General features: G+C 38.6%; 1 pseudogene; it reads right to left on the bottom strand.

Annotated features, from left to right (window-relative positions):
* The window catches only part of LOC143668587 (transcription initiation factor TFIID subunit 9-like), a 45,319-nt pseudogene that overhangs the window by 8,061 nt on the left and 12,767 nt on the right, over nt 1–24,491 (bottom strand).

The following is a 24,491-nucleotide window of genomic DNA, read 5'->3' as shown; positions in this document are numbered from 1 at the left end:
GGTCAGTGAGAAGACAAGATGGAACATTGACATCAAAATGCCAAGTCAATCAGTGGGCAGGACATGAGGGTAAAGAAATTAAGCTGGGAAGCCAGATGGAAACAGAACTTGTCTGCTGTTGTTAAGGTCCATAAAGACTCGGTGCTCGGTGGATGCTGAGCATTTGGGAATTTAGCACAGTTGATTGCTGTTGATTTTTTTAAGTATACTTTATTTTTTACAACAGTTTTAGTTTTTCAGAAAAATTGAGAAGATAATATAAGGAGTTCCCATAAACCCTGAACCCAGTCTCTCCTATTATTAACATATTACCATAGTATTTGTTACACTTAAATCAATATTGCTGCATCATTATTAACTAAAGCACATTGTTTATTCAGATTCCCTTTGCTTTTACCTAATGTCTCTGTGCTGGCTTGAAAGGATTATGCACCTTAGAAAAGCCATGTTTTAATCCTGACCCATCTTGTGGAGGCATCCATTTTTTTAAATCTGTATTCAGTATTGTAGGTTGGAAAATTGATTAGATTATCTTTACTGAGATATGACTCCCCCAATTGTGGGTACTGGGCTCTGATTAGAGGGAGACTCCACCCATTCCAGGTGGGTCTTGATTAGTTTACTGGACTCCTATAAAACTGGAAACATTTTGAAAAAAGCCACAGAGCCACGAGAACCCATGCAGCCAAAGACTTTGGAGATGAAGAAGGAAAATGCCCCTGGAGAGAAAACTAGCAGATGTCACCATGTTTGCCATGCACATTCCCAGTTAAAGGAGAAACCCTGAACTTCATTGGCCTTTCCTGAGTGAAGGTAACCTCTTGCTGGTGCCTTAATTTGGACATTTTTATAGACTTACTTTAATTGGGACATTTTCATGGCCTTACAACTGTAAACTTGTAACGTATTAAATTCCCTTTTTAGAAGCCATTGCATTTCTGATATATCGCATTCCAGCATCTATCAAACTAGAACAGCCTCTCTTTAAACAGATTAATATTTGACTTTTAACACAAATAGATAAAAGAGGTCTATGCACCACACTTTGAGAACCACTGCCCTAAATAATGAATGAGCGGATAAGTACCTAGAACTAATTAATTAACCTTAGGCACTCACCCAGTTACTGTAATCGTTTCACTGTTTTCTGTCGCTGTGAGAATGTTGGTTCTTCCCGTTTTTGCCAGTTGTTTAAAAATTATGTTGGGGACCAGAGTCTTGGAGCATCTTGCTTTGCCATCTTGGTGACATTACTCTAAGCCACTAATTTTTAAGATTATTTATTAGAGAACAAATAAAATACACATCAACCATTTTGGAAAAATTATTACATAAATTGAATATATTGTGCCTCAATTATATTTATAAGTATATATGTCTGTTTTAGAAATGACCCATTTTAGAAGAAATGTATTAGATATTTATTTATAAGCACTAGAATTTTTTGCTATTTACTACAACCATTTGCCTTCATTTTCTTTTGAAAATAATCACTTTATCAGTAAAAATTTAAAATCAAATAAAGGATGTTACAATATTTTTAATCACTAAGAAAGCAATTTAATTGTGCATACTCCTTGTAGTAAACAAAATAAATTCAGACAGTAGGGAACTAAAAAAATTAAATTGAACTTGAGACTTCCATTTGTTTATAATAGGCAAATCTAATTTAAAAGATAATTATGTACTACTCTAGAGCTTCACCTACTGTATGAGACCAAAGGCAGAGAGGTTTATTGTGTCTAGAACCTAAATTTGCTGTAACTTCCAATCCAATCAACCTGCCCGGATAGCTCATTTAAACAACCCAAACAAATGGATCCCAGAATGGGATCAAGGCCTTGTAATTTTGTATAGCCTCATATAATACCTGGAGACATCCCAGGCTCTGGTGGGCTGATAATTAAAAGCATTGGTAGAGTCCCTTGAGGGACTGGAGAAAAAATATGAAACAATAAATTTTCTCATCTGGGAAACTGCTGGTGCTCTCTCAAACATTAGGGACTCCCAGGAAAATAGGTCAAGCCCTTGATTTTGTGGCTTGTCCTTGGGAAACTTGTTTCTGTAGCAGAGAAGCTGGGACTGCCTATGATTGTGCCTCGGAGTTGCTTCTGGGGAGCCTCTTCAGTTGTTCAGGTGTGCCCTTTCTTTCTTTCTAAGCCCAACTGTGCAAGGAAAATTATTGCCTTCCCCTGTTACACTGGACATGACATTCGGAGCTGAAGGTCTCCCTGACAATGGGGGACATGGCCCCTGGCATTCACCTTGGCCCTGGCACTGGGCCATCAACAATGCCTTGTAGACTAAGGGGAAGAAGAGAAATTTGGCAAAATAGGGTATCGGTGACTGAGAGAGTCCAGATGGAGTTGAAAGGCTATTCTGGCAACTACTCTTACGCAAGCTTCAGCTACATATTGTTAATTGCGATGGTTTGCCAAACCCCAACCAATATCATTCCTGTTAACCCTAAATAACACCAAAGGCTCTAACTGAGTCTTTACATGTACTAAGTTTAACTTTCCTGAAACCTATAACCTCCAGAAGATTCCTAGACCAGGTAAATCCTGAGACCCAGAGGGGCCAGCCTCTCCAGAAATATCAACTAACTCCATCCCCCATTCTATATTGTTGACATCCATTTTCAACATGCAAAAGTTAGAGTGGGCATAGTCCAAAGAGCCCTGTAGATTGGGAGTAGGCTCAAAGGGGAAGGAGGACTTATAATGGAGAAGATAGGATTGAACAAATGAGTATGAATACTGAATCACTATAATGATAATTCTTTTCGCTTCCAATGTTTGGGAGCAACTAGAAGCATAAACCTGAAAATGTGGAAACCCATACCAAATTTTGAAATCTGTTCTGTCATTAGTTGTTAGAATGTAAAATGATTGCTTTTTTTGTGTGTATATATGTTATATTTCACAATAAAAACATTTTTTAAAAGTGCATCTACTTATTTAGGTCGCAACAAATCTCATTAGCAATTAGAAATTATAAATTCCTGAAATAAGAACATGATCCTAATTTCTGTCAGGGAATGTGATCCAGTTATTTACAAGCTTGGGGATACTAATTACATACTCCGCAGAAGAGAAAATGTGCCAGTTAAGCATGGTTCTCCTTCTGTCCTCCTTTCCCTAAACCCCAGTCTTACCCTATCCAGGAAAATACCAAGTAAGTCATGGTAGCCCAAGGTTTGGTAATGTAAGTGTCTGAGAAACTCAAGTATTCATTTCAAACAAGGCAGTCAGAATACTAGATGTTGTGTTACTAAGTCATAAAAGTGAGGAAGCATCCCCATTTTAGGACTCCCCCCCACCCCAGGTTGAGCAATCTAGCAAACAATGTAAGATGCACTGGATCCTGAATCTTCACGGTTAAATCTATATTTTTCTTGGTTAACTGTAATGGCCACAACTTCTTGATATTCACAGAGAAATTGTTACATATAGATAGTTTATTAAGTAAAAATGATTGAAGCAGAGTTGTAGACCAAGAATCTGAATATTTAATGGGACAGTTTTATTTTGGAATTACAGGAAAACATTTTAAGATAATCTGGAAAGACACACTAAATAACATTATATTCAATAAATTACAAAGTTAATATTGTAAAGAAGAATCTAAAAGAAAGAAAAGCATTGTGGATCATAAAGACCAAGCTTCTACTCTTCAAAACAATGTGTTATAGTACTTATAATATCTATAGCTTCCAGGGCACTCTTTTCTATCTCAGTCAGTTTATAATTTATGCAGAAACACAATTCGAGAATCAGATTCTTGATATAGTCAGGTGCAGTACCTTTAATGAAATATGTCATCTAAAATAAATTTAGATTTAAATTAGTGATAGTAATCTGGTTCCTTCAATACAACAGCCGTTCTTAAGGTTAGCATCAAAGGATCTGTTTTCAGTTAGAAGACAAAGGACAGTTAAAACTAAGCACTGCCAGTTATAAGATGAAACAAAGTAAAATAGGGTATTATTGTTTCTTGGTAGAGCTCACAAATTCATACAGGAGCTAGAGAAATGCAAGTCTGCCTAAAACTTACTGTATTTCTAATTAAACATATGTTTACACCCCAAGATTTCACTTGGAACTGTCTGATACACGAAAAATACTGAAAGATCAAACCTGAAGAGAGCAAAGCCATGTGTATTACAAAGAAACATAAACAAATGCAGCTGAATCATTATATTGATATTTCTTTTAGTCTCCAGTATCTCAGAGCAGCTAGAAGTAAAAACCTAAAATTATGGCATTGTAATCCATACGGAACTCTGAAATCTGTTCTACAACTAATCGTTGCAATGCGCTTTTGAAATGTATTGTGTTTTTTGTATAGATGTTATTGTTTACAAAAAAAGAAAAAATCAATTGTGATGATAAATGCACAGCTGTATGATGATATTGTGAGCCATTGATTGTACATGTTGGATGATTGCATGGTATGCTGGTTTGAAAGAATTTATGAACCCCAGAAAGGCCATGATCCTAATCCAATTTTGTGGAAGTGACCATCTCTTTAAATCCTATTCAGCACTACATGGTGGAAATTTGATTAGATTGTCTCCACGAGATGTGACTCCACCCATTCCAGGTGGGTCCTGATTAGTTTACTGCAATCCTCTAAAAGAGATTTTGGAGAAAGTCCCTGTTTAGAGCCATGAAGCTGAGAACCACAGAATTTCCAGCCAGCAACCTTTGGAGATGAAAAAGGAAAACACCCCTGGGGGAGCTTCATGAAACAAGAAGCCTGGAGAGAAAGCTAGCAGACATCACCATGTTCACCATTTGCCTTTCCAGTTGAGAGAGAAACCCTGGACTTATTGGCCTTTCTTGAGTGAAGGTAACCTCTTATTGGTGCCTTAGATTGAACATTCCTATAGCCTTACTTTAATATTGGACAATTTTCATTGTCTTATAACTGCAAACGTGCAACTTAATAAATTTCCCTTTCTAAAAGCCATTCCTTTTCTGGTATATTGCATTCCTGCAGCTAACAAACTAAAACACATGGTATGTGACTATGTAATATATATATAAACAATAAATAATTAAAAAGAAAACAAATGCAGCTAACTCTAGGCTGACATCTAAACATTTGGATGCAAAAAATTCAAGATCTGGTTAAAGGAAAAAATAAATATGCAAGTTTGTTTCATCTTTCATCAAATCCTAAAAAGCTGGGTGGGCCACGGTGGCTCAGCAGGTAAGAGTGCTTGCCTGCCATGCCCGAGGACCTGGGTTCGATTCCCGGTGCCTGCCCATGTGAAAAAAAAAAAAATCCTAAAAGGCTTATTCCATCTAAAGAGAAAGAAAGAAAGATTAATGAAATCTTTGATATATTTATTTCATTTTTCCTTACTGGAAAGACATTAAACTTTCGACTCTGAGTGTGTGTGTGTGTGTGTGTGTGTGTGTGTGTGTGTGAGAGAGAGAGAGAGAGAATGTGTACACACATAAGAACAAGACAGATATTTTCAGTTGGACATCAAGAAAGAGTCACAGTTAATGCGTGTTAATCACTGTTATTTGGTCGGGGGTGGAAGGCTGTGCTGATTAATTAACTGACAAAATTAGTCAATACTCTTTCCCTTGTATGTCATTGAAGCAATTCAAATGGATTCAGGCTGAATGTGACTTTATTCAGAGAGAGAATTTCCTGAGAAGTCAAGATATAGTACAAGCTTCAAGTACATCTAGCTCCAGGTGACCACAGGATAATATCTGTCTGTCAACTCTAATTCCTCTATGTCAAATTTACTCTTGGGAAAGTTCTGACCAAGGAATAAACAGTATGGGCTGTAGCAGCTTCAGACAGAAACAAAGGACCTCCTTTCCTATCATGTGCACAAGCGTCCTGGGAATGAGTCTTTTTAGCCTGTCCTGGACCATGTACCTACTCTGCCAAAACTAATGACAATGGCTGTGAGAAGGTGTCATATGTGGAAGGTCTTGCCTGGCCAGAGCCATAACCTCTGGAATCTGGACAGTAGTAGCAGGGGGAGGGGGTGGAGGCAGGTTATTTCTACCCAGCACACAAAGAAAGAGAAGGGGAAAGGATGATTCTCCCAAGGAAAGCTGGGGGAGTCTTTCATAAGGACCAATGAGTATTTGGCAAGCAATATCTACATATTAGTCAGCTTAATTTGTTTATTCTTTTGAAGATACTCAGGCATGGGATTGAGCGGTGGGAGGTGGGGTAGGTGGATGTGGAGTAGGGTGGTGTTCTAGTTTGCAAGCTGGCAGAATGTGATATAACCAGAAATGGAGCAGCTTTTAAAAGTTTACAGTCTAGAGCCGTGAAAATATCCCAATTAAAGCAAGTCTATAAAAATGTCCAATCTAAGGCATCAACAAGAGGTTACCTTCACTCAAGAAAGGCCAATGAAGTTCAGGGCTTCTCTATCAACTGGAAAGGCACATGGAGAACACGGTGACATCCACTAGCTTTCTCTCGAGGCTTCTTGTTTCATGAAGCTCACCCGGCGATGTTTTCCTTCATCTCCAAAGGTCTCTTGCTGCGTGGGCTCTTGTGGTTCTTGTGACTCTCTAGCTCTTTCCAAAAAATGCTTCCTCTTTTAAAGGAAGTAAACTAATCAAGGCCCATCTGGAATGGGTGGAGTCATATCTCATTCTAATCAAAGGTTAATACCCACAATTGAGTGTGTCACATAGCCATGGAGATAATCTAATCAACATTGCAACCTACCGTACCGAACAGAAATTAAAAGAAATGGTTGCCTCCACAAGATGGATCAGTATTAAAATATGGCTTTTCTAGGGTACATAATCTTTTCAAACTGGTACAAGTGGTATGCTGGTTTAGAGTTGTTATGTACCCTAGAAAAGGCCATGTTCTCTTAATCCATTCCTGTGGGTGCAGACCTGTTGTAGGTGAGACCTTTGATTTATGTTATTTCAACTGAGATGTGACCCAGCCCATTCAGAGTGGGTTTTAATCCTTTTACTGGAGTCATTTATGAGAGGATAAAAGACAGAAAAAGTCAAGAGAGAGTTTAGAAAGAAAGCCCTGGAAGAGCTAAGCAAGGATGCACAAAAGCTCAAAGAGGAGGCCACTGGAACCAGAAGCTGAAAACAATGAAAACTAGGAGCAAAGGACCAGCAAATGCTGGCCATATGCCTTTCCAGGTGCCCCACATGCCAGCAGCCTTTATTCAAAGTCCAGGCTATCATCCTGTTGATGTGTTAATTTGTACATTTTCATGGCCTAAGAACTGTAAATTGCAAGTTAATAAATCTCCATTGTAAAAGCCAATCCATTTCTGGGACATTGCATCCTGGTAGCTTTAGCAAACCAAAACAGGTGGGTAATTCAATTATTTGTGCTTAATAGTTATTTGAATTCTAGAAAAGGAAGAATGTAATCTAATGAAAATAAAAATAGATTTAAGAAAATTTAGAGATTGTGGAATCACCCTGGTTCTCAGAAATGTACCATCAGAGCAATTTGTCAGAGACTCATGCTACTGAGGTTTAAAATTTTACTCTTTTTATATGCCTTTTCCTGCTTACCGTCATCTTTTGAGCACCCTGTCCCTGTATGGGAATTTTCCTGCCTTTTGATCCACTTCCACATGATAACAACCAGAAAACTCACTCTTCCAGACTTGGTTGCCACCAGGCTGCAGTTATATAACCTGGGTTGCCTCAATCACACATGTTCACATGAGACATCAAACCAGGAATGAGCCACAAGACAAGGCAGAGGCTTCAGGAAATTCACTTTTATTCTGACATAAGGTAACATCTGAGATGTTATCTTCCATGGAAGCTCTGAGCGGTGAGCCCTTAGTGTTGGGTATCACTGGAGTCTCCACTAACACAATCTCACCATGTGATTTGGGTATTGTTTCTGATTGAAGAGTGTCCAAATCAGACTCTTTAGTCTTCCCAAGATTTTTCTGAGCTCTCTAATATTCTTTAATCGCTATATTTGTTTCTGCTTACACCAGCAAGAATGTGTTGTTGGTTCTTCTTGTTTTAATGAGCCCAGGATGTGTACAGCCATCATAGTTGTGCTGGTCATCACAAAAAGGACCACATGTGGAAGAGAAGAAAGTTACTGTTGCTACTAAATAATAAGTTAGCCTACACACTCTACAAATCGAAGAAGAGTAGTGTCTTATTTGTATAGGAAGGATGAATTTATCAAAAGCGTAGTATGGACATAAAACGGAAGACAAAGAAATTGTTAGAGAGTTTATCAGTGCAATAACCAAATCCAGATAATAAAAATTCACTTAAAAATATTTGGATAATTGACTAAATGTTCTACCTAATGTTATATGGTGACCTCAGCCTTAATTCTGTACTTATTATAAGAGAAAATATAGCATGTACATTAAGAGCATGGACACTGGAGCCAGCTTCTTGGTCTAGACAAATCAAGTTTTGCCATTTACCAATTTTGCAACTTTTCTGTACCTTAATTTTCTCATCTGAATGACGTGGTGTGCTGCTTTGAAAAGATTTATGTACCCTAGAAAAGCCATGTTTTAATCATAATCGATCTTATGGGAACAACAGCTTCTTCTAATCCCTTTCAGTACTATAGGTTGGAAACTTGTTTAGGTTATCTCCACAGAGATTTGACTCAATCAATTGTGGGTATTGAACTTGATTGTGTGGAGGTGTGTTTCCACCCTTTCTACGTGGGTCTTGATTAGTTTACTGGAATCCTATAAAAGAAGAATTTTGGAGAAAGCTTCAGAATGCCACAGAACCACAAAGCAGAGAGTCCACCCGCAGTGACCTTTGGAGATGAAGAAGGAAAACGCTTCCAGGGAGCTTCATGAAACAAGAAGCCGGAAGAGTAACCTAGCAGACTTGGCCACATGCCCTTCCAGCTGAGAGAAAAACGCTGAATGTTATTGGCCTTCTTGAACCAGGGTATCTTTTCCTGGATGCCTTAGATTGGACATTTCTATACACTTGTTTTAATTGGGACATTTTCTCGGCCTTAGCACTGTAAACTTGCAACTTATTAAATTCCCCTTTTTAAAAGCCATTTCATTTCTGGTATATTGCATTCTGGCAGCTTGCAAACTACAACCAGGGGTAACTATCAGAGTCATTATAAAAGCTAAATAAGTATCACATGCAAAGTATTTAGAATGTCTAATGCTCATTAAATACTCGACAAATGGTACACTCAACAAACTAAAATCCGTAAAAAGTGATAAACATCTAATACATTTTATTTTTTTAATTCAACACCCAATACATTGTATTGACTAATTGCACTCTCTACGTTTTTCCTGCCACGTCAAAGATTTGAACCCCTACCTTCTCACATTATTTAATCATTCTAAAGTATCCTGTTCATTTGCTTTTCCACTTTGTGCCCTCACTCCTTGTGCTCATAAGTGTGTGCCCACATATACACACACATACACTCGTACACGCACATCTGTAGTGACCTCCTCCTTTCTTTCCTTAAATTTTAAAACTCTGTTGAATAACCTCAGGAAACTCTCTTGATCTCTGTCCAAATTACAAAGAGTTAAAATCCTAGCTACATTTTGAAACGCAAATCTGTTTAGATTACACTAATTTTATGGGACTAATTCTAAAGGTGAACACTAGATGGCAACATTTCTAACTGTGCTACTCTCTCCTGAGAGAATTTCTGATCATGGCACCTCAAAATGGGAGCATGTATGACTGACTACTTTCTGAAGCATTTTTCCTTAATTATTAAAATTGAATAAACTTTTGGATTACTCTGTCAAGGATCTCTTTAGTAACTCATTCTTGAAGATAGAGTCTCCCTTTCAATAATTTGCATGATCATTAATCTTTACCTTCTTTTTTTTGGTAAAATAACCAAAGCTTAAATGCCATTTATTAATTAAAGTCATGTTCTGTTTGTAACATTTAAGTATATTTAGTTCATTGACATAATACATTAATTTTTGTTCAATTTCATAGAGATCCAGAAACATCATTTTATATGGTGCTCATTGCAGACGAATACACACATTTGTTTTCTTTCCTCATATGTTTCCCTTATAGAGATTTCAGGGGCTGGAAGAATGAGGATAGAGAACTTCACGGTAGTGAGGATGATGGAGAGCAGAGGTTCTTTGAAAAGTTAACTGTTTTATAAATCCTCTAACTTCTCTTGGCAAATTAGATGTTAACAAGGATTTCATTCTTGGTAAAATGGAAAATTCATTAAATAAATAAACATTTAATTGTAGTTAAGAAAAGGCTTTTAAGTTAAGGTTTTCAATAGAAGAATTCATTTAGTACTCCAAGAAAAAATAGACAAAGGATATGAATAAACCCAAGAAAAACAGGAAGAAAGTTGAAAATCACTAACATTCAAAATAAAATAAAATAAAATTCCCTTTGCCTTTGAAATTAGCAAAATCAAAAGCAATGTTCACGTTCCTCTCTTCCCTTTTATCATACTGAGTGAACAGCAATATCTTGAGCTTACTCTCACTCACCATGTGACCTTAGTCAAATTTGGGGGGGCTTTCTCTGCTGCCTGCCGCTTCCCAACCTGTAAAATGGGTTTAATCAGTACGATGAGTGAAATGAGTCCATTTGAGTAAAGTTCTTCAAAGAGTACCTGGACATCTGTAAGTGCTATGTATTGTATGTAACTGTTATGTTAACATGATATAAATTTTATCTGGTGTAACTGTTATAACTTTACCAATAGAATGCAGGATTGGGTACAGAATGTTTTAAGAAATTAATGATGGAATTTTAAGGATGAGCAAGCAAAAAAAATACTAATAGGGATAACGTGATCTGAAAAAGAACCAACAGGGTTTTAGATATAACTGGTGAAGTTAAAAAAAAAAAATGATAGGCTGCTTAAACCTAAAGATATATAGAAATAAAATCAAACATATGGATAATCACCATAACAAATTAACTAGACTCATTATTTGAATGACTGCCCAATTTTATTTAAAACTCTGGCTAAATACTATTTCTAAGTAAAAGCCAGTGAAAAGATATACTTGATAGATACTAACCAAAATAAAGCTGGGTAGCATAATAATATTGAAATAAATATGATGACCACCTCAAAAAACAAACATCATTAGGGAGAGGGAGTTCATAAAGAAGATACAACAATAATAAAATTGTATGCATCTCTTTTTAGTTTAAGGTGTATTAAAGAGGGTAGAGAGAAGTGCCTGAAACTGTAGAGCTGTGTTCCAGTAGCCACGTTTCTTGAAGACTATTGTATAACGATATAGATTTCGCAATGTAACTGTGTGATTGTGAAAACCTTGTGTTTGATGCTCCTTTTATCTATGGTATGGACAGATGACTAAAAAATATAGATAAAAAATAAATGATGGGGGAACGAAAGTTAAAATAAATTGAGTAGATTGAGATACTAGTGGTCAATGAAAGGGAGTGGTAAGGAGTATAGAAAAAAATAGGGGGAACAAAGGTTAAAATATATTGGGTAGATGGAAATACTAACAGACAATGAGAGAAAGGGGTAAGGGGTATGTTATGTATGACGTCTTTCTTTTTTCTTTTTGTTTCTTTTTCTGGAGTGATGCAAATGTTCTAAGAAATGATCATGGTGATGAATATACTACTATGTGATGATATTGTAAGCCATTGATTGTATACCACGTGTTCTAGTTTGCTAGCTGCTGGAATGCAATATACCAGAAACAAAATGGCTTTTTAAAAGAGGAATTTCATAAGTTGCTAGTTTACAGTTCTAAGGCTGAGAAAATGTCACAATTAAAATAAGTCTATAGAAATGTCCAGTTTAAGGCATCCAGGGAAAGATACCTTGGTTCAAGAAAGCCAATGACATTCAACATTTCTCTTTCAGCTAAAAGGGCACATGGTGAACATGATGGCATCTGCTGGCTTTCTCATGGCTCTACATTAAGAGACTCTCTTCAAAATGTTTCCTCTTTTAAAGGATTCCAGTAAGTAACTCCACCTTCAATGGGTGGAGATACACCTCCATGGAAATCATCTAATCAAAAGTTACCACCCACAACTGGGTGGGTCACATCTCCATGGGAACAATCAAATGCTCCTACCCAGCAATATTGAATGAGGATTAAAGACATGGCTTTTCTGGGGTCCACCATAGATTCAAACCAGCACACCAAGTGTGGAATGTTCATATGTTAAGAATGTTCATGTTTGTATGTTGTTTTAAAAATAACAATAATAATATATCTCAATAAAATTGCATTAAAAATTGTATGCATCTAATAAAAGGACTTCAAAAAATGTAAAGCAATAATTGGTAGAACTACTGGGAAAAATTGGCAAATCTACCATATTATGAAAGTTCTCAATATTCCTTTACTCATTTATTAAATAAATATTTATGATTGTCGGTGTGCTAGGAACTCTTCTACTCATAGTTATGATTGGTGTGGATAAAACAGGTAAGAATCCTTGACCTTTTGGAGTTTAGGTTATACTGGAGAGGGAGAGAAAATATATAAAGAAATGCATAAATAGAGCACGTCATTGTGAAAATACACTCAGGATATATGAATTCTGAAACCATGGAGTGGATAATTGTTCCCCATCCACTCCTCAACACCCCAGGTGGAAGAGGGAGTTGGGAGTTGGATAAAATTCTTATTTTTTGAAATTATGGGGTGGAATAAGGCGCAGCATAGAGGAGAGGGATAGACTGGGAAGTGGCACAAAACCTAGAGGGAAAGAAGAGTTTGAATCTTGCTTGCTCAGTAATCTCCCAGCTCAATATTCCTGAACTGAGCCAATAAAACTGGTGCCATCTAGCCAGGAATTTCCCAGAATTGTTGATGCTGTTCTGAAGTCCAGTCAACTATAGACCCTGAATCCCAACCATACCTAAGCTGGAATGGGCAATCACCACCAGATGGTGCCAAACTGTAGTGGGGACCAGGATGGTTATGGACAGTGAATAACACATGTGCAGGCTCAACTGCTGATTGCATTAATCTCACACTGAAAGACAAGAAAAATAAATAAGAAACAAAAGATTGGAAAGAAAGGTAAAAGATTTCACTATTTCCCAAATAATATACAGTCAATATAAAAAATCCAAAAGCTAACTAATTAGAAATAATAAGGTCAATATGCAAAATTGTTACATTTCTATAAAACGCAAGTACTTAGAAAACATTTCTAAAACACATATCACCTACATAATATAACTTGGAAAACACAATTTAAAAAGAGATTCCAAAATCCATGGAACTGTATAGCACAATCAGTGAAACCTAAGTTGAACCAGGGGCTATAGTTGATAAAACAATGATTAAAATGTGCTTTCATCAATTATAACAATGTGCCACACCAATGCAAGGTGTTAATAGTAGAGTGGCATATGGGAATCCAACATTTTACACATGATTATTTCATAAACCCTCAACTTCTCCAATAAAAATTTTAAAAAAAGAAGATTCCATTTAAACAGCTTAGAAAATAAGATATCTAAGGCTCAATCTAATACAAGATGTATAAAAATTCATTAAAAGACACTCCAAGGGGTTATGATTATTTTAAATATTAAAATTTTTAGAGAAGAAAAAACAGAGGATTTAAACTAATGGGGAAAATATGTTTGGTTCACGGAAAGGAAGGCTCAATTTTTTTAAAAAGTCAATTTTAACCCAAATTGACCTACAGAATTAATGTAATTCCAATCAAAAGATAAACATAAGTTTTTGTGAAACATGACAAGCTGATTCTGTAATTTATATGGAAAAGCAAAATATTCAAGGCACATATCAATAAAAAGAAAGAATTTGGCCAAACAGACATTGAAACTAATAAAGCCATACTGATTAAGATAGTTATTCTGGTGGAGAGAAAAGCCAAATGACCAATGGAACAAAAGAGAGTCCAGAAAGAACCAAGAACGTAGGTAGTAATGCTGATCATTGAAGAAAGTTGTGCATACTGAGATCAAACAATTAGATTAATTCCTACTGATAATAAACAAGTAAATAGGGCAGAAGAATCGAGTTTGCCTTACAGTAGAATCTCAACTAATACATGTAGAAGGAATGATTGAATTAGAAAATCACCATTTGGCAACCATAATAGTAATAATTAATTCAAACAAGCATTATCAATGGATGCCTAAACTGTTGGGTTGAAACTTGATGAGGAAAAGGATGATAGCATGGTCTAAAATGATCTCTCCACAAATTACTTATTAATTACAAAAGGGAAAATAATGCTTTCAGAATGGATAAACTTGGAAGAAATCACCTTAAGCAAGTGTATTAGTCAGGGTTCTCTAGAGAACAGAATGAACAGGAACTGTTTGTAAATATAAAACTTATAAAAGTGTCTCACATAACTTTGGGAATGTAGTGTCCAAAATCTGCAGGGTAGGCTGTGAAGCTGATGACTGCGATGGAGGGTCTGGAGGAACTCCACTGGAGAGGCTCACCAGTGGAAGCAGGAAGAGAGCTTGTCTCTTCTGAATCCTCCTTAAAAGGCTTCCAATGATTAGATTAAGCATCACTCATTAAAGAAGACACTACCCTTGGCTGATTACAAATGGAATCAGCTGTGAATGTAGCTGACATGATCATGATTTAATTCTGTGAAATGTCCTCATAGTAAAAGACAGGCCAGCAACTTGCCCAACCAAACAGGTACCAGCACCTAGCCAAGTTGACATGTGAACCTGACTATGACAGTCTACCCCTTGTCAACTTGACAGTTATAATCATCACCTTAAACCATACCTAATTTCTAAATAGAAAACAATAAAAGAAACATTTTCCTCTCACCTAACAATACTTGTCGTGCATATAACCAGAAACACTTTAAACAAGAATAGACTGCAAGTCCTTGGGTAATAACCATTCTTAAATTTGATCTCTTACAACTTAAATAGTATAACATGAACAAAACTGCATTACAATCCTCATTTCTGTAACTGAACATGTGGTCTTAGTTCATATTTATCATTACCTTCTTTCACTACCCATTCCATGTTCCCTTTACCCTCAGCAAGCACTTCAGCTGGCCATGGTTCTTTGCCTGATGGGGTGACCCAAACCTTCATTCCTGAAGTTTCAGAGCCATTGGTATCCTGCCTGTATTGGGTTGTTGCAGTTTTCCATTGATCTTAATCACAGGGCATAGTAGTACTAAAAGATGCCCTAGGGGATCTCCTATCTTCCAGGAAAACTCTTCTTTGCTGCCATTGTGTAGTTGCAGTCCGAATACCCCCTGATAGTCAGGATCAGTCACCCCAGCCAGTAATGTAATCCCTTCTTGGCTTGTTGATCCAGGGGCATGAGTAGCCCAAAGTGACCAGGTGGCAGCCTTAGATTCCAGTTAAATGGAATCACTGTTGTTTCTCCTGGTGGAAGCACTCCCCCTTTTGGAACTAAAACCTGTAGACCAGCAGGGCTCAGTGTCTCAGGGACAGGGGAAAAATTTTCCTAGTGGATCATTAGGGGCAATAGTGAGTGGTACCACTCCCATTTCCACCCCTTGGTTCCTGTACCCATGGATGGAGATGGGAGAACAGCAGCATACAGTGGACACTGATTCAGAGCATACACAGCTTCCTGGAGAATATTACTCCAGCTCTTCAAGGTATTGCCACCTAGTTAGCCCCATAATTAAGTTTCCAAAAGGCCATTCCACTGTTCTATCAATCCAGCTGCTTCTGGATGATGGGGAACATGGTAGGACCAGAGAATTCCATGAGCATGTACCCATTCCCTCACTTCATTTTCTGTGAAGTGTATTCCTTGATCAGAAGCAATGCTATGTGGAATACCATGACGATGGATAAGGCATTCTGTAAACCCACAGATAGTAGTTTTGGCGGAAGCGTTGCATGCAGGGAAAGCAAACCCATATTCAGAATATGTGTCTATTCCGGTTGGAACAAATCACTGCCCCTACCATGAAGGGAGTGGTCCAATGTAATCAACCTGCCACCATGTAGCTGGCTGATCAACTCTGGGAATGTTGTCATATCGGGAACTGAGTGTGGGTCTTTGCTGCTGGCAGATTGGGCACTCATCAGTGGCTGTAGCCAGTTCAGCCTTGGTGAGTGGAAGTCCATGTTGCTGAACCCATGCACAACCTCCATCCCTACCACCATGACCTCTTTGTTCATAAGCCCATTGGGCAATGACAGGAGCTGCTGGGGAAAGAAGCTGACTGGTAACTACAGAACGGGTCATCTTATCCACTTGATTATTAAAACCTTCCTCTGCTGAAGTCACCCTCTGATGTGCACTCACATGGGACACAAATATCTTCATGTTTTTAGCCCACTCAGAGAGGTCTATCCACATACCTCTTCCCCAGACCTCTTTGTCACCAATTTTCCAATTATGGTCTTTCCAAGTCCCTGACCATCCAGCCTAACCATTAGCAACAGCCTATGAGTCAGTATACAAATGCACCTCTGGCCACTTCTCCTTCCAAGCAAAATGAACAACCCAGTACACTGCTTGAAGTTCTGCCCACTGGAAGGATTGCCCCCACCACTGTCCTTCAAGGACACCCCAGAAAGGGGTTGTAATGCTGCAGCTGTCCACTTTTGGGTGGTACCTGCATGTCATGCTGAACCATCTATACACCAGGCCCGAGTTTTCTCTTCTTCAGTCAATTCACTGTAAGGAACTCCTCAGGAGGCCATAGCTCTGGTCTGGGAAAGAGAAGGTAATGTGGCAGGAGTGGGGACCATGGGCATTTGGGCAACTACCTCATGTAACTTACTTGTGCCTTCAGGATTTTCTCTACCCTATCTCATATATACCATTTCCATTTTATGATGGAGTGCTGCTGTGCACACCCAACTTTATGGCTTGGTGGGTCAGACAACACCCAGCTCATGATAGGCAACTCAGCTCTCATGGCAGCTTGGTGGCCCAAGTTAAGCGTTCAGTCTCTACTAAGGCCCAGTAGCAGGCCAAAAGCTGTTTCTCAAAAGGAGAGTAGTTATCTGCAACAGATGGTAAGGCTTTGCTCCAAACTCCTAAGGGTTTGCATTGTTATTTTTCTATAGGGGCCTGCCAAAGGCTTCAAACAGCATCTCTGTTTGCCACTGACACTTCCAGCACCATTGGATCTGCTGAATCATTTGGTCCAAGTGGCAGAGCAGATTGTACCACAACCTGGACCTGTTGCAGAGTCTCCTCTTGTTCAGGTTCCTGCTCAAAATTAGCAGCTTTTCTAGTCACTTGATAAATGGGCCAGAGTAGCACACTCAAATGAGGAATATGTTGTTGCCAAAATCCAAAGAGACCAACTAGGCATTATGCCTCTTATTTGGTCATAGGAGGGTCCAGATGCAGCAACTTATCCTTCACCTTAGAAGGGATATCTCAAAATGCCCCACACCACTGGAAAGCTAGAAATTTCACTGAGTTGGAAGGCCCCTGTACTTTTGTTGGATATATCTCCCATCCTCTGACACAAAAATGCCTTACCAGTAAGTCTAGAGTAGTTGCTACCTCTTGCACACTAGCTCCAATCAACATGATATTATCAATATAATGGACCACTGTGATGTCTTGTGGAAGGGAGAAACGATCAAGTTCCCTATGGGCAAGATTACGACAAAGGGTTGGAGAGTTGATATATCCCTGAGGTAAGACAGTGAAAGTATATTGCTGACCTTGCCAGCTGAAAGTAAACTGTTTCTGGTGGTCCTTACTAAGAGCTATTGAGAAAAAAGCATTTGCCAGATCAATAGCTGCATACCAGGTACCAGGGTATGTATTAATTTGCCCAAGCAATGATACCACATCTGGAACAGCAGCTGCAATTGGAGTTACCACCTGGTTGAGCTTACAATAATCCACTGTCATCCTCCAAGACCCATCTATTTTCTGCACAGGCCCAACAGGAGAGTTGATGTGGTGGGAATCAGCACCCCTGCATCCTTCAAGTCCTTAAGAGTGGCAGTAATCTCTGTAATCCCTCCAGGAATCTGGTATTGCTTCTGATTTACTATTTTGCAAGGTAGGGGAAGATCTAGTGGCTTCCACTTGGCCTTCCCCACCATAATAGCCCTCATGCACAAATTAGAGAGCCAATGTGGGGATTCTACCAGTTGCTCAATATGTCTATTCCAATTATACTTTCCAGAACAGGGGAAATAACTACAGAATGGGTCCAGGGCCCTACTGGACCCACTGTGAGATGGACCTGAGCTAAAACTCCATCAATCACCTGGCCTCCATAAGCCCCCACTCTCACTGGTGGACCAGAGTAACGTTTTGGGTCCCCTGGAATTAATGTCATTTCTGAACCAGTGTCTAATAATCCCCAAAATATCTGATTGTTTCCTTTTCCCCAATGCACAGTTACCCTGGTAAAAGGCTGTCAGTCTCCCTGGAGAAGGCTTGGAGGAAGATTAACAGTATAAATTTGTGGCAGGGTAACAGGGTTCTCCCCCAAAGGGACCTGGCCTTCCCTTCCTTCAAGAGGCTCTGGGTCTGTAAACTGTCTCAAGTCTGGAAATTGATTAGGGGGCTGTGACTCTCTGTTTTTGTAATTCAGGTTAGACTTCTGTTCACTTGACCTAGAACTCTTGTTTATACAGCTCAAACGAGAATTTAGTAGACTGCCCATCTATTGTATTTCTAGGTACCCTATTTTTTTCCAACCAACCCCATAAATCTCTGCAAGTCAAATTATTTTGACTCCTGCTTTGAGTTTGCTGTCTATTATAATAGCCATATCTACCCTGTGTCGGCGATTAAGTGATGCCACCTGGCTTCTGCCAACTCGGGATCCTGTCACCCCCATTGTGTTTAAGGATTCCAGTTCAGTAACAGCAGTTCCACAGTAATATCTTACCTACAGAGAAGTGCAACCACAGAGCTCTTCAGGGATGATGGTGCTAGTCTCACAAATTTATTCCTCACTGTTCTGGTAAAAGGTCCATCCTCTCGATGTTCCTGGGGTGTAAGAGCAGGCTTTGCATGATAAATCCACTTTAACATTTCAATCTCTCTAAGCCTCTGATCCCCTCATCTATATTATACCAGGGCAGTTCTGGCATTTCAACCTCAGGTAATGTTGGCCACCTTTTGATCCATGTTTCAGCCAACCATTCAAACAAACTGTTAATGCCTTTTCTAACCCCTTGAGCTATAACATTGAACACAGAATCTCTGCTTAGTGGACCCATATCAATAAATTTAGCCTGATCCATCCTTATATTCTTACCATCATTATCCCACACACTTAAAATCCATTGCCACACATATTCCCCTGATTTCTGTCTATATAAATTGGTAAATTCATAAAGTTCTTTTGGAGTATAACACACCTCCTCATGTATCATATTTTGTACCTCACTTTTAGGGGCCTGTTGGGACTTTAGCCTAGGTATAGGTCTGGGAGAAATGAAGGGTGGTGGGGGTGGGTCATGAAAAGAATTAGAAGTATCTTCCAAGCCATTTGCTTCAGGGCATTCATTTGCAGCTTCATCTAGTGAAACAGGATTAATCACTCTAGAGCTAATCCTTCAGCTGGAGTTTGGGTGGCCAACTCCTCAGGGCAGGCTGGAGGTAGGGAACCTATGTCCTCAGGGCAGACTATTACAGGGTCATCTAGAGAAGACTTGGATTTCAACCTTGCCCCCGACATCATTATCAATCCAATCCATATGTCGCCATCCCATTTTTCAGGGTCCCAATCCTTTCCAATCAATGTCCTCACTTTTTCAACAGAGACCATGTGAGACTGAGATTTCAGTTTAGGTTGTGAGTCTGATTTTTGGAGATCTCAAGTCTGTGGCTACAGGAAATAAGATTTTCCTTCAGGACGCTCATAGAAATGTTTACACATGTCAGACAGTGCTTAAGCTCCTCATTTGAAGCTGAAGCCCATCCCTGTCATTCATTAATGCGAACAGTGTATCTATATACAACAACCAGCCGACATCTCTATCCCTTCATTATACACAAAACCCCGTAAAGGTGTCAAAAACATTGTCCCCCAGAGCCTGGCTTCGTACAAGCAAAGCATTAAGAATCAAATGATGACGTTTTGACTATCTCTTTTGCCAACTCACTCCAAGAATTGGCAGTGTCATTCTGATTATGGGAATCAAAGTCCTTAGTGCCTTTGAGTCCAGTAAGAGTAGAAAAGTATTCATTAAAACCCATTTTCAAGATTCTGTTTCTTAAGAACCACTTCTAGTACCAAGTTGTATTAATTAGGGTTCTCTAGAGAAACAGAATCAACAGGAACTACTCATCAATATAAAATTTATAAAAGTGTCTCATGTAATCTTGGGAACGTAGAGTCCAAAATCCATAGGGCAGGCTGTGAAGCTGATGATTCTGATGGAGGGTCTGAATGAACTCCACAGGAGAGGCTCGCCAGCTGAAGCAGGAAGAGAGCCTGTCTCTTCTGAATCCTCCTTAAAAGGCTTCCAGTGATTAGATTAAGCATCACTCATTAAAGAAGACACTCCCCTTGGCTGATTACAAATGGAATTAGCTGTGGATGTAGCCAATGTGATCATGATTTAATTATATGAAATGTCCTCATAGCAAAGACAAGCCAGCACTTGCCCAGCAAGACAAACAGGTACGGCCACCTGGCCTAGTTGACACATGAACCTGACCATGACACCAAGTAAGTAAAATTGACATTACCAATAATGACATTTTAGTCTTCTCTAGGTGTTGTACTGAAAAGAACATATTACTTATATTAAATACCTGCTAAAAATGCATAAGCTAAATCTAATCATGAAGAGACATCAGACACACACAAACTGAAGAACATTCTGTAAAATAATTGGCCAGACTCCTTAAAAATTTCAAAGTCAGGAAACACAAAGAGAAACCAAGAAACTGTTCCAGATTAATGGAGATTGAAGAAACATGGCAAGTAAACATAATATGTGATCCTGGGTTATTTGTCCTGGGGGTGAGGGAAGGGCATGGAAGTGTGGGATTGGATGGCTGGCTATAAAGGACGTTTTATTGGTACAACTGGTGAAACTTGAAAATGGATTGTGGATTAGGTATAATAATGTTTCAATGTTAAATTTTCTGATTTTTGTAATTGAGTATCTTTGTTCTTACAAAAATACACACTAAAACATTTAGATATAAAGAAGGATGGTATATGCAACTTATGCTCAAGTTGTTCAGAAATAACAACAACAACATGTAGGGACAAAGAGAATGAGAAAAGAAATGTAGGTAAAATGATAATAAGTGTTGAATCTGGTGAAAGATTGTAGGACTTTGTGCATTCTTATAAGCTTTCTGTGTTTTAAATTATTTTTAAATAAAAAGTTAAAAATAGCTAGGACTGATAAATGCAAACCTCAAAACAATGGTGACCCCGGGGAATAAGGGGAGGCCAGAGGCAGGAAGAGGGGAGGGGCACACAGGTAAATGCAGCTTCTCTGATGATGTTCTAGTTTTTAAATAAGGGGATAGGTTCATGGAAGTCAATTTCATTATTTAGCTTTAATGATTATATATACATTACATATTTTTGTACACATCAAATATTATATTTTAAAAACTAATAAGGGGAGAAACAAAGAGAAAAAAAATAAAGAGGCAAGAATCAGATGAGTCAAATTTTTTAACTGCCACTCATGAGCTGGATGTCCTTGAGTATGTTTCTTTTCTTCTCTGAGGTTCAGTGTCCTTGCCTACAAAAAGAGAATAGAAATCTACTATGCAATTTTATTGTAAAGTGACAGCAGTAAGTGCTCATTACGTGGTAGCCCTTCTTGCTGTTTGTTATTTCCTCTGATAAGTTAGAGATAAGAGGAGAGGAGGTGGTAGTCTTGATAATAGTGATAACAGTTTGGAATATTCTTTATGGACCCCTGGTAAGTTAGCCAGGGAGTAAAACTGAACTAAAGTTGTATATCATCAAACTGTTAGAGAGCCTATGAGCTTTGGTTAATTTTTTCCTGGCTGTACTCTACAGTCTGGAAGTAAGACTTGAAAAAGAGCAGATATTTGAATAGTCTAGAAGGTCAATGAAGCAGAAAGGGCTGCTAAGAATGAGTCTGATATAAGTCATGAGGCAATCCTGCCTGGGAAGTAGGCATTCTCTTACCTATAAATTTAGGAAAGGTTATGCTGTTCAGAGGATGTAGAGGATATGAAGTGAGCTGATGATATGGTAGATTTCCAAGACACTGTATATAAAAGCAGGCCTAACAGAATAATGACTTTCCAGTACCTTTCGGGGGAATCAAATAAAAAATGTACACCTAGTCTGTAACACTATCCCTTATAGTTTACCTATTTTTTTATACACCAAAAGCCCTAAACAAGTTGAAAAAAAAAAATCAAGAACTAAGTATTGAGCAAACACTTTGTTCAAAGCACTTTGCTAGCTTTGCTGTTCAAGAGATATAATAGAGGAGCTGTTAAAAGCCAATCCACGATTGATTAAAAATTTAATTTTTCAGGTACTAATGGTTTTATAGGAATAAATGAGTATATACATAGAGCTGATTTATCCATCATGCATGAAACTAAACTCAGAAAATATGAACAGTATCATATTTGATGATCACTAAAACAGCTTTGTGAAAAAAATAAAATAAATCACATCAATTGTTTGGCATCTCACACCTCAAATTTTTTTCAATGTAGATAAAATACAGAGACAATCTGTGGCCATAAGATATTAGAAATACTACCAAAGAACTGCTATATTGGCATGAGAAATGCTCTTGGTAACTTGCTTTAGTGTTTAATTTTTTAAATATCAATCATTTATATTATATATTAACAATTTATCATTACATTATGTTATATCAATATGATACTTATTAATTACTACTGTGTTATATATCATTTTTCCTTTCCTTGCTTCTTATACTAAATGCACAGTCAGTTCCAGAGAAGGTAGGCTTACTACTAAAGTTACTGATTTTAAAGAACTATAAAATTCTTTCAGCTGTAGTACAAGAATTAATAACGTGACAAAGATGAGCGCCAAGATGGCAGCTTAGTAATGTGCGTGCATTTTAGTTCGTCCTCCCAGAGCAACTACTGAATAACCAGAAACAGTACAGAACAGCTCCCGGAGCCACAACAGTGACTGGACACACAGCATACCCCAGTCTGGACCAGCTGAACCGGCTGTGAGTCTCCAGAACAGGGAGTTCCCGAAGCCGCGCGCAGTTCCCTAAGCCGCAGCGGCTGGCACCCAGCGCCCCTCCCCCACAGGCGGCTTCCCGGAGGGAAAGGAAAGAGTCTCTAACAGTAGCAGGGACTGAGTCCAACCAAACACCAATAGTGGCATTAATAAACAAATTCTGACTACTAAAATTAGGCCCCCAGCTCAGGCAAAACTGGTCAAGGTGGAGGTCGCCTATTGGGCTAACCGAAAAAGAGGAAAGGGGACAAAACGGAGCCTTCTGTGGCTGTTTCTACGGAGGCGTGGCTGCCTCTGGATTCAGTGGCGGGATTACACAGGCTGCAACTGCCCCACACATACACAGAAACAGGCTGCTTTCAGGGCTGTCTCCCACCTGAACCTTACCCATGGGAGGGGTAAAACACAACTCAGGTGGAATCCCTCTCTCAAGGAATTAAGACCCCAGGGCTTGGCAATTTGAAGCCATTAAAACCAGCCTACAAACTTTCCTCTGTCTCCACCATGTCCCCAGCAGGGAGAGCCTTCCAAAGTTAAAGGAACCACAACATCTTTTGCTGGTGGGACACGCAGACAGAGAAGCACCACATACTGGGCAGGATAAGAAAAACAGAGCCCAGAGACTTCACAGGAAAGTCTTTCAACCTGCTGGGTCTCACACTCAGGGAAAACTGACGCAGGTGATTCCTTCCCCCCAAAAGGAGGCCAGCTTAGTCCGGGAAAAACCAGCTGGAGTCTGTAATACCTAAGTAGACCCTCCTAAGTGTGGGGAGGGAAAAGGCACCTTACAAGCAGGACAAGAAACAAGAAAACAAGAACTGAAAAATTACCCTCTGTTAAACAAAACTTAAGCTAGAGCCCAGAACAAGCTGAACTGAAGGTCAATGAACAGATAGACAACAAACTCATCTATCAAGAAAACCCTAGGTAAGATAAGTGAAAGCAATCTCCAGAATAAACTAATTAAGGTAATTAAATGTCCAGACACCAGCAAAAAATAACAAATCACACCAGAAAAACTGAAGATATGGCCCAGTCAAAGGAATAAACCAATAGTTCAAATGAGATACAGGAGCTGAGACAACTAATTCTGAATATACAAACAGAAATGGAAAACCTCATCAAAAACCAAATCAATGAATTGAGGGAGGACATGAAGAAGGCAAGGAATGAGCAAAAAGAAGAAATGGAAAGTCTGAAAAAACAAATCACAGAACTTATGGGAATGAAAGATACAGTAAAGAGATGAAAAAACAATGGAAACATACAATGGTAGATTTCAAGAGACAGAGGTTAGAATTAGTGAACTGGAGGATGGAACATCTGAAATCCAAAAAGAAACAGAAACTATAGGGAAAAGAATGG

The sequence above is a fragment of the Tamandua tetradactyla genome, chromosome 24 (genome assembly GCF_023851605.1).
Source record: "Tamandua tetradactyla isolate mTamTet1 chromosome 24, mTamTet1.pri, whole genome shotgun sequence".
NCBI lineage: Eukaryota > Metazoa > Chordata > Mammalia > Pilosa > Myrmecophagidae > Tamandua > Tamandua tetradactyla.
Note: the sequence above shows the minus strand (reverse complement) of the source record. Positions and strands in the feature narration are given on the sequence as shown.